The 12,145-nt window shown below is 38.3% G+C and overlaps 1 protein-coding gene across 1 annotated transcript in view; it reads left to right on the forward strand.

Moving 5' to 3' along the window:
- Positions 1-12,145, forward strand: part of ZNF385D (zinc finger protein 385D) — an 804,272-nt gene that overhangs the window by 453,995 nt on the left and 338,132 nt on the right. The window lies entirely within an intron of this gene.

The raw sequence follows: 12,145 nt of genomic DNA on the forward strand, positions 1-12,145 counted from the left end.
ATGTGTAAGCAACAGAAAATATAATTAAAAGCTGTCTTTTTTAAAAATGGAACTTTTCATTGGCTTGCTTAACTGGGAATGCAAAGGTAGGGTGAGGACCAGTGTTGGCTGATTGAAAAGATCAATGAGAGAATCATCAATCATCTCTCCATTCTGCAGTCCAAAGTGCCACCTTCATCCTAAAGTGTCATAGGATAGCAACAGTAGCATTCTTCCTTATTCACATTGAATAGAACAAAGAGAGCCCTCAGAGACTCTTGCCCAGATAAGCAAAAAAGAACTTTCTAAGAAGCCTCCAATAAATGGGTCCTTTGGGTCTCATTGGTCAAATCGTGGCACGTATTCATTTCTGAAGCAATCCTTTATAAAGAGAATGGAGTTTAGGTACTTAGACTTGGAGCTCAAGATGAGGAGATGAGGCAAGCTCTGAGTCTCACAGGCTGTGTGGCTATTTGAACGTTAACTAGCATACTTCAGAAAAGAAAGAGAAGGGAATGGATGTTAGGTACTTAAACATCAGTATCCATTTCAGCCAACCACGTGTGTGAGAAATGCAATGAGACTTTGATATTACAGAACAGCTGCACTCTCTGTTCTTTTATTGTCTTCTTTTTATTTGTTGTTGTGACTATCAAAGATCACAAATAGATAAAAGATTTTGTGTGTATTAATTATCACTACAAATTGTTCTAAAATGACTTTTTCATATTTCTAATTGAAGAACTCCTCTAAAATAACTTGATCTTTTATATAATTTTTTAATTGACTGATGGGTAGCATATTGAAATGCCTACCATTATTGTATGCTTCCTATGGTCTAGTCTTGTCACTCAAACATGTACTACCTTGTAAGCCAATGATTAAATAGAAGGTAAACAGTATTTTCCCATTTTACAGATAGCAGCTAAGAGCCAGGGAGATTAAGTGATTTGCCTGAAGTCACGCGTATGCCAGATTGCAGAGCTCAGAGTTCCCATGTTATTTGGCTTCTAAGTCCTGATTTTCTATACTATTTTGTTTCATGGAGTTGTTATAACAAATTACTGCAAATTTGGTGGCTTAAAACAACAGAAATATATTCTCTTATGGTTCTGGAGATGAGAAACCCAAAATCAAAGTATCTATACGGCCACACTCTCTCTGAAAGCTCTAGTGCGGAATCCATTCCTTGCCTATTTCAGCTTCTGGTGGTTGTGGGAATTCCTTGGCTTGTGGCCACATCTCCCTCTACTCCATCTTCATATCACTTCCTCCACTGTGTATAGTGTTGAACCTTCTCGTCTTCTCCAATATAAAGATACATGCGATTACATTTACAGCCCACTTGGATAATCCAGGATAAATTCCTTCTCTCAAGATCCTTAATTTAATCACATCTTTAGCCATTTAAGTTAATAGTTACTTACAATATAAGATAATAATCAGGTTTCAGAGACTAGGATATGGACGTATCTTTTGGGCCACCATTCAGCCCACTAAACATACCAAGCTAAAAATTTGTTAAAAGAACTCTCCATGATACAAGATTCCTATCTATTCTGGGCTCTGCTGTGCTCCTAGTATCCAACACAGCATGACGTCTTGTAGTATGTGCTCAGTAAACATTTGTTAAACAGACGAAGGAATAAATACATCAGGATGTGGAAGTGGAAAGTGTCCTAATACTGGTAGGGTGTGCCCCACCATTGAAAAGAAGCTGTGGGTGAAGAACATAGCTGAGAAAGGAAGATTGATTTCATATAAGATATTCAAATATTCTCATAAAAAAGTTTTTGACCACAAGGATGTCCTTAAGTGAATAACTTAGATATTCAGAGGAATAACTGAATATCTGCTGCGTGAATCTTTTTCCGGTTATGAGTGAGAAAGAGAAGAAGATACAAAAGGAGCAGAGGAACTGAGTCAGATCATCTTCAAGTTTGAAAGGACCTGAAATGTTGTCTAGTCCAACTTCATACCCAACGACAAATTATCACACTTGTGAAATACTGACAGCTTCCGGTTAAATGCCCCATTGCTATGGATCACACTAGCTCACAATTCAGCCCATTTTATCATTGGTGTGATCCAGGATAGTGAAGGTGAATAACACGAAGCTTCAGATGTATGGGACCAATTGCACAGGGCACTGTCTGGGGCAGCTATAATTTCTAAGTTTGGGGAGGGTCCCCTAGCAAAGAGAGAGCAACTTCCCACATTGTAAATTTCTACGATCATGATCGGTTACTTGTTTTTCTGATCCATGAGAATGCAAAGCAGTCTACTAAGTGGAATTTCCACTCAGAAGTAGGAACCGAGCACCAGTGATTTTCAAATTATTTGTTGAAAACAATGTTTATTATTCATCATAAAACCCTGACAGAATGTAAATGAGTCTAACATATAAAATGCTAAAAGGCAGACAATATTATAGAGATGAGTTGATTTGCTGTAAGATTTAATACATTAAAGAAAAATGATGTAATTATTTTTCATATTTTTATTGAATGATTTTTAAATGGAAATAGGTTTAAAAAAAGAATTAAATAAGACGAGTGGTTTATTAACATCTTTGGTGTCGTAAAATTTAATAAAAAGAAAAATTCAGATATATGGGCTTGAAGAAGAAAAGACAGAAATAAACAAAAGATAAATTATTTAACAACACTGTCTAGAAAATTCATTGGGTTGATTTTTCACGTTTTTACAAGTAAATCTGGAACAATGATATCCACGCTAGTTAAAGGGATATTATGTTTTAACATCAAAGTGTTTATATTTTAAAAGCACATTTCTTACCTCATTTCTTGTAAGATGTTTAGTTACAAACATGTGCAGGTAAGCATCTTTTAATGTTTTCAAACTGTAAGTTATTTCGGTTTGAACACAAAGTTATGTAATGCTAAATAGATTAGGAAGATAGCATAGTTGAAATTCTATGTGGTGAAACGTACCGTAAAAATCCAGGATCGATCAGACTCAGCTGTCTGACTCCAGTGTTGGAACTGTGGCCTGTGAAGGAGTCTTGAGCATTTTTACATCCCACAGATGGGAAAGAATCCACCTCCCGCTAGTTAGACTGGCGGGAGAGTTCCCAAAGGTTGTGTTCGTGATCGAATGAGGTTGATTTGAACCAGATTGAAGCTCAGGAAATACTCATTGAATAACTGAGTAGCTAAGTGGGCTGGAAGACCTCTGAACTGAGTGTAGAAAGGTCTGGGTTTAAGTTCAAATATTACCACCAGCTTGGAACAAAGCTGAGGTTTTCTTATTCCCAGTCCAGGGCTCATTTATCAGGAACAATTTGCCAGTGAATCAATTAAATATAAAAGAGCTGAAGGAATATTAAAAAATAATAAAAACATTACACTTTTGAGTACCTGCTATGTCTCTGCCACAAACTTCCTATATATTTTCTTTTTTATCATAGCATCCACTGAGGTAAGTATGATTTACACTCCTTCCCACCACAAGGGAGGTTCATCAGGCAAGCATTCATGAATAGTTAAATTTTGAAGGAAATGATAGAACTCAAGAGAAAGGGCATTCCAGGTAGCAAAGGAGAGGAAATTTTTAAGCAAAATGTTTCTCCACAGTTATTGAATTGTGCCTCTAAAAACAACCTCAAGTGTTGATTTGTTTTGAAAAGAAATGTCAAGAAAACATTTCCTTTCATGCTTAGATTCAGTCTCCAGTCTTGCTGTGTACAAAAATTCCGAAGTCTTGGAATCTGAGTCGCTTAGTTTTATAAGACTTTCCTCTTGAAACCCACGTATTAATTTTTTAACAGAATATTTCATACATCAGCTTTTAATGCCAATTTATGACATGACATCCTCCCAATGAACTTTGGTGAAGAAATTAGATCAACTGCCTGAATATTTTCCTCCAGATATATTCCAGGATTTCTGTCTATCCCAAGGCAATGGCAAATAGGGACCTGCTTTTTTTTTCCATCAGGAGTACAAGGTTTCTTTGTACACTGCAAGCAAAATTTCCAGACACAAATATTTGCTGAGGAAAAGAAATCACAAACATGGAACACCTACTTAAAATTTGACAGGCACATTCCACAATTCTGCTAATAAAGATACTGTGAGCAAGATGTTGGGCAGAGTTCGTTTCGTTCCAGACAGACAGGGGCAGGGATGGGAAAAAGCAAAGCAAACAAACACTGAGTAAGAATGGCTAAGCAAATACAGTTTTGGCTACAGAATCAATTTGACATCAAACAACCACCAGTACAAATTATATGTAGAGGCTTTTCCCGCTGTGGCCGAGAGGATCTCAGCTAAGACGATTGCAAGTAGTTTTATATCAAAGGAGTATAAGCGTAGAGCCTCGGTGCCCTGGAGATGGTGACAGCTACGTCAACACTGCTGAAATAACAGATCAATCCAATCAATTCAACCAAACAGCTGGTCAACTCAGTTAAACAAATATCAGTCAAATCAACTGCCACACCAAATTAACTTGAAAATAATCCCCAAATACTCATGCCTGTTATGTATGTACGTAGTAGACACAGTGTCAGTGGGGTGGATATAAAGATGACATTTTTGCTAGAATAATTAGAGGCCTAAATGCAAATCTTTTTGGAGCTATTGCAAAATAGATTCCAATAACTTCTCAGCATCTCCCCCAGGAAATCCCTAATCCAAGACACCATTGCCCCCTACCTGGGCTACTGCATCTCCTCCTCCCAACCTGTCTCCCTGCCACCAGCGTGACCTTCTATATTCCCATTTTTAAACAGCAGCCAAAGTGATCTTCTCGAAGAATAAACTACATCATGTCTTCCTACCGATTAAAATTCTCCCATGCTTTCCCTTCTAATTTGAATAAAATTTAAATTTTTACCACGACATACAGAGACCTATACATGGTCAGAGCATAGCTTTCCTTTCTGACTGTGTCTCCTCCTGCCACTGTATCTCTCAGCCACTGGAATGGCCTTTTCTTGCCCTAAAACACCCAAGCCTGTTGCTAATGCTGGGCATTTGCACTTGCTGTTCCTTCCGCCTGGAAACTTCTTTTCCTCCTTCTCATTTAGATCTCCAGTCTCACATCTCAGAGGCTTTCTCTGTCCACCTCAGATAAAAGAGCCACCCCTTCCATATCCAATTCCTCACTCTCCTAGTGCCCTTTTAAATTTTTGTTGTAGTACATATTCATTCCTGAAACTAGGCAGTTAATTGATTTGAGTACATATTTCTTGTCTTCCCCCCAGAAGGTGAGCTTCCTGAGAACAGATACCTGGTGTGGTGGACAGAATAATGTCTGACCCCTGTAGATGTGGACATCCTAATCCTTTGAAGATGTGACTAAGTTAAGGACCTTGAGATGGGAAGATTTTTCTGGATTATCCAGGTGGGCCCACTATAATCACAAGAGCCCTTATAAGAGGGAGGTAAGAGGATCAAAGTCAGTGAAAGCAGAGGTAAGGAGAGAACCAGAAGTTGCAGTGAGGTACTTTGAAAATGGAGAAAAAGGCAATGAGTTAAAGAATGCAGGTGGCCCCTGGAAGCTGAGAAAGGCAAGGACACCGATATTGTCCTAGTCTCCAGAGGGAACCCACCTTAGTAACACTGTAAGTTAGTCCAGTGAAACTAATTTTAGACTTCCGACTTCCATAACTGTAAGATTATAAATTTGCCTTGTTGTAAGCCACTAAGTTTGTGTTCATTTGTTCGAACACCAATAGGAAACTAATACACACAGTTCACTTTGTTCCTCGTTAAACCCATCCTGTCCATACCTGCCTGACACATAGTAAATAGTCAATAAGTATTTGTAGAATGAACAAACCACACACCAAAGTGTCCTCACGGGAAGACGTGGATGCTGAAGTGATTTAGACTGTATATGAATAAGACCATAATTATAACCCCCATTCATTTTAAAAAATCATATAATATTCCCCATTCTATTTTGCTTATTTCTCTAGTGGGTAACAAAACATAGTAAAATACGTGTTGATTATATCATTCAGAAGATGTTTAAAATATGACTCTTGCCAACTTCATGGTTTACTGAAAGCTGCCTATGAAGACCTATCTGACTGTGTCTTTGGCATGACCTTCAGAGATGGCATGTTCAGGATGAGGATGTGTGACTATATGGCCACACACTTCTCCTCGGCATGGAGGAACATATTGGTTTAAAGGGAGTATTTTGTGTGGAAATATGGCTCTGGTTTTTAGAAATTATAGCCAACGATATTATGCACGGATTTGTTCCTTTATAAAAATACACAGTTTTCATTTATGGTTTATATTTCTGATTCATTTATTGACATGATATTCCCACAGGCTTAGTTGTTAGTACAGGGTAAGAAAGAAAAAAAAAAGGTAATCAGAAGAAAATGCATAAACTGTAAGTCAAGTGTTTCTTAATACCCAATACAACGGACTCATAGTGGCATTTATCCAGGTAAATAAGCTGAAGATTAATTGCCCTCAGTTTGGTGAGCCCTTTACCAATACTCTTTGAATACAGAAAGAAACATATGCTACAAATTCAGTGTTTCTTCCCACACGATATATTTAACTAGTGAAAGGCAAACTTCAAAAGCATCAGAAATTGCATTTGAATGAAGAGCCAAATGTCATGCACATTTTGAAGCCTTCTTCTCTAGAGTTGTAACTCCCAGGAGAATTATTCTTTTTGTAATTTGTCATCCTTCAGCATTCCGAGAGTACTTGTAATGCTGCAAAATAGAGGTACTCCGCTATATTAATGTGAGAAGGTTCGTGGTATGATTACTGATCTCCTTCCTACAGGAAATCTGGATGAAATATAAACTGCTTAGTGTGTGAATTTACTTTAACAGTGATTTTGCTGATCTGGCATAGCATGTGACCTCTTGGCACACGAGTAAACTTAAACCAGGCACCTATTAGAAAGGATGCTGCGCCCCCACAAGTGCCAGCGGATCTTATAAAAAATATCTGAAGGAGTCATTATAAGTCAGAACTCTGAAGCCTGTAAAAGGCTTAAAATGATCCAATTAAATATATATTAATGCATATGATATGTATATATATTCACACACATACATAGATATGTTTATATTTGTGTGCATATGACTTTATGCGTAGTTTACACAAGAGCTGATTTAAAGATGCATTTATATGAAATAAACAAAATTCACGGAGGCTGTGGCATTGATTTGAAATCTATTCGTGAAGGACTGCCAACCTCTGAGTCAGGTGTGGCTTAAGAGTATCTAGGGGCTGGCCGGGTGGCGCAGCGGTTAACTTGGCACGTTCCACTTCGGCGGCCCGGGGTTCACCGGTTCAGATCCCGGGTGCGGACATGGCACCGCTTGGCAAGCCATGCTGTGGTAGGCATCCCACGTATAAAGTAGAGGAAGATGGGCATGGATGTTAGCTCAGGGCCAGTCTTCCTCAGCACAAAGAGGAGGATTGTCAGCAGATGTTAGCTCAGGGCTAATCTTCCTCAGAAAAAAAAAAAAAGAGTATCGATAGTGGTGACAGAAGCTAACAAGAATTGAATACATAGAGTGTGTTGGTCAATGTTCAAAGCACGTTACATGTATTATTTAGATTTGTCCTCACAATAACTATGTGAGAGGAGTGTTATTAGATCCCCCTTCAGAGTTACGGAAACACGCAGAGAGGTTGAGTTGATAACAGCTCTATGGTTGAGCAGGCGGCAGAGCCAATCTCTGTGCTCTGGCACTTTGACCTTGAAGCCCATGCTGGTCACCGTTTCATTCAGGCATATCTAGAGGAGAACCCTGAGACTGCCTACACCCTTGTCCTGCCCTAGAGGTTTCTGTCAGTTTCCTGATTCTTTATCAATTCTCCGGTTTCTACTCTGTTTATGCTAATCACATAGAAGTCTCTAGCCTTCTTTCTACAGTTGTTTAATGATCAGCAGAGTCTTCAGTACTGTGCAAAATCTCTGTTTTTTTTGGTAAAGTTCTGTAACTTAAGGAGTGCATCCCCACACCCTTATAGTTTATGTTCTGCAAAGTAGCTGCTGTGTATGATCCAAACTTGCTTATTCTTCTGTCTGAACAGTGACAGAAGTTACCTAGATCACCCACATCTTCTGATGAAAGGGAACAACTTACAAGTGAACTGCTACCTAAACCTCTCCCCTACCCCCACCCCTGTTTCGACATCAATAAGTACATGGCGATCTATGTGCCCTATCAAATATTTCTTCTGACTAGTGCCACCTAGGGGACTTTCACTGGTGGTGTATGGGAGGTTAAGTTACCAGCGCTCCACAGGCCACTCTGCTGGAAACATAAGTACCATATTACCCAGCCCAAGTTCGTAGACAACTCACAATCAGATTGGGGATTACAGTAGACACTGTTGGTTTCCTATCCACCAGGCACTCCTCTCTCCCATCTTCTCATTAGTAAAGTCAGCCTTCCATGATAGAGACTACAAAAGCCAGGTCTTTATGCTCTCAGCTTCATTTGCTCCTGGAAATGGTCATGGACCTACTTCTGGTCAAGGAAACTTAAGAGAAATCTTCTAGAGAGTTTGTGGAAAAATTAGCCTGCATGAATTAAGCGAAAGTGAGATGGGCAAGATGATCTCCTTCTCCTTTTTTGCTTTGTCCTTCCCTTCTATCCCACTCTTATATGTTGGGATGTGAAAAGTAGGTGTTTGAATTGTTGCAGCCATTTTGTGACCATGAGGAAAGACCAGGCTAATGAACTGAGGAATACAGAGTGAAAATAAAGAGTTTAGGTCTTTCCTGAGATTTATAAGCCACTGAAACAATTCTGAGACAACATAGCTGTATACCTTTTGTTATCTGCAAGCAATTAAATGCTTAAGACAATTTTAGTTTCATGTTCTGTTTCTTGAAGCTAAAAGCAATTCGACTGATGTAGGGAGACAAAACACAAACATTAGAAGTAATTTGAGAAGAATGCAAAATAGTGTGTACTCAGTGGCAAAATACTTCTGGCCATAAATGCTGTAGGTAAGAACGGAAATGATGCATGAGTTCGTTGCCAGCTTCATGAGTGCATGAGCTTCTCTTGGACCTCAGGTTCCTTTTGACATTCCAGTTAGAAGTGCTTGTCATTTTAGAACATTCTTTAGGGGAAAGAAATCATATTCTTTTCCTTTTTTGCATTGATATGTGCATTCATTAAGCATTGGCAGCAGAAAAAGATGTAAACTTTAGAAGAAAATTTTTCATTGTGAATGACCTATGTGGTACTGATACTTACGAACTTTGCAAAATCTCATATAGACAATTGGATCAATATTGAAATGAAACAGGAGTCTCTGTTACCATCTTAAAATTTGAATATATTAATTTCCTAAAAAGTATTTATGCATAACATTTTCCATGAAAGTAATTTTGTTTGAAATGCCACATTATCATATGATAGTTACAATCAGCATTACAGCATTATGGTGTAAAAGGAACAAGCCAACATTTGCCCATCTCTTCCTTATGGCGTAAAAACAGTCGTCAAGTCTTCTCATCTGGGAATTTTAGAACAATTTGTGGTTTTTCCATAATTCTCTAAATTATTTAGTAAGATATGAAACTATTCCATTTTCATCCATAGCTAATATTTTTCATTTACTGGAACTCTCACACTGATAACACTATCGAGAGGAATCATTTCAGTTGATACTGAGTTTTACACCATTCTATATCAAATTCCTATTAAAAAAAAAACCTAAGCTTTACATATAACCATTTAACTATGCCATATATTGTTATATAGATGTAATATATAAAAGTATATAGCTATATATATGATCAGGATATATAAGATCTGGTGAGGCATATTATATATATACAGACGTATGTATATGTGCACGTATACACATATGCATGTGTGTGTGCCTGTGCGTATATGTGTGTGTGTGTGTGTCACCTTTTGGCTTAAAGAAGAAAAGTTTGGTTTTTGTTGATTTTGTGTATCAATGATTTTCATAGGTATGCATATTCTTACATTGTTGTACTCATGTATATGGACAAATGTGTGCCCCAACTGTTGTTTTTATAAAAGCGCCATTGCTATGTAGTCTTTTGAATAAAACTTCTTACCAGCATAGATATTTTGTTTTGAATATAAAGTTAATCTAAATAACGCGAGGGGCGGGCCCCCACTGTTTGGCTCAGAAGTCTCAAGGCCTCGGGTGGTGCGCTGTACTGTGATATAATGAATTTTGAAAGAAGTCGTGTTTTAATTAGTCACCTTTTGTCATCTCCTTTCAGTTTTAGGTTTGCACAGATGGCCAGGCTGCGTTTGGGGAATTGACAGAAATGCACCATTTTGCATTACGAAAACGCAGCATCTATACCCAAAATACTTCTCTTCACAATTGCGTTTTGCTTTCATGCATCATTAAATAGTGTAATAATTTAATGATTTCTCAATAAAGTGACAACTTCACCCCAGGTTTGATGTAGGGCTCTGTGCAATACGTTAACATAAATTGACTTTCGGTAAACCTAAGCGATAGAGACCCCCTGGGAGTTACTGAGGCAGAATTTTTTTTCCTTTGCAACCTTATCTGATAATGTGGCACAATCAGCTTGGATCATATGCAGGTATTACGTGCTCCATTTGCATTTACTAGTATGTTCTTTGGAAAACATACCCTCTGTGGTTAAGGAGGTTTCTGCTCTGATATTGCTATTGAATTTTGTTTCACTGGTTGAGTTTTCTGGTTCACTTCTGGGATATTGCTATTGACTGTGTGCAAAATTATCTCCTTGGGCCAGAAAATTCATCTGAACATAGCAACGCTTGACTTCATCCCCAGAGAGAGCCTGTAATGTCTGATGAAAAGAAAAGTGAATTTAAAAAAATATGTTTATATACTATGTACACAGAGTGTGAGTGTGTGTGTGTGTTTGGGGGGCTTAGAAGGGAGCACACATGCATTGGACGTGGGATGAATGCAGATCCAGTAAATCAGTGTTTAGGATACAAATAGGAATTGCCAACACTCAGAAAGTCATCATAGTGAAGATTGGGCTACAACGATTTAAGCCTAAAGTTGCCCAAAATGGTGTGTTACTAATTTGTATAACATTGAATTTGCTATGAATAAGCAACCACATAAACTATGATGTTGAAATTTCTCCCTACTCTCTGATTATACAGTCTTTGAAGGTTTTGTGCAGCATATCATTAATGCTAAAATACATACATATAATGTATGCATGCAGTATAATTATGACAATAAAAAGGACACCTGTGTACCCACTCTGCAGCTTGAAAAGGAGAAAATTACAATATCTTTGAAGTTTCTTGTGTTACTCTCTTTGACTGCAAACTGCTCCTCTTCTTGCTCCCTCCCCAGATAACTGCTATCCTGAATTTTGAGTGATCGATTTCCTTCCTTTTGTTTATCTTTATAACATACGCACATATCTCTAAACAATATTTTATGCAGCTTTGCCTGCTTGCTTTTTGTCTTTATATAAGTGTAAGATTTCACATGCATTCTTTCTTTTTTTTTTCCTGAGGAAGTTTGGCCCAGAGCTAACATCTGGTAACAATCTTCCTCTTTTTTTGCTTGAGGAAGATTAGCCCTGAGCTAACATCTGTGCCAGTCTTCCTCACTTTATATGTGGGTTGCCCGCAAAGCATGGCCTGTGAGTGGCGTAGGTCCATGCCTAGGATCCAAACCCGTGAACCCGTGCTGCCAAAGCAGAACGCACTGAACTTAACCAGTATGCCACGGGGCTGGCCCATTGCATGCATTCCTTTGTCACTTGATTTTTTCACTCAATATTGCATTTTTGAGATTCCTCCGTTGATATTCCCTGCTCTTTTCCAGTCTATCGGTACACCACAATTCGTTAAGCCCTTTTACTGGACCTCTGCTTTTGGCTTGTTCCCAGAGTTTGCTCTGTTAGTAATGCCACTGTCAGCTTCCTCATACAGGTCATCCTTTGTACCTTTGCACAAGTTTCTATAGATTATATACCTCTGAGTAGAAGGAGAGAGTTATGGGATAGGTTATAGGACAGCATCTTTATCTTTTCTAGGTGATGACAAATTGTTTTGCAAAATGGTTGTACAAATTTACATGTCCACCAGCAAAGTGCGAGGGTGCTGGCAGTTCACCAACACTTATGTTTAGCCAACTTTTTAATATTTGACAGTCTGGTCAGTGTGCAATGGCATCGCCTTGTG

The sequence above is a fragment of the Equus caballus genome, chromosome 16 (genome assembly GCF_041296265.1).
Source record: "Equus caballus isolate H_3958 breed thoroughbred chromosome 16, TB-T2T, whole genome shotgun sequence".
Taxonomy (NCBI): domain Eukaryota; kingdom Metazoa; phylum Chordata; class Mammalia; order Perissodactyla; family Equidae; genus Equus; species Equus caballus.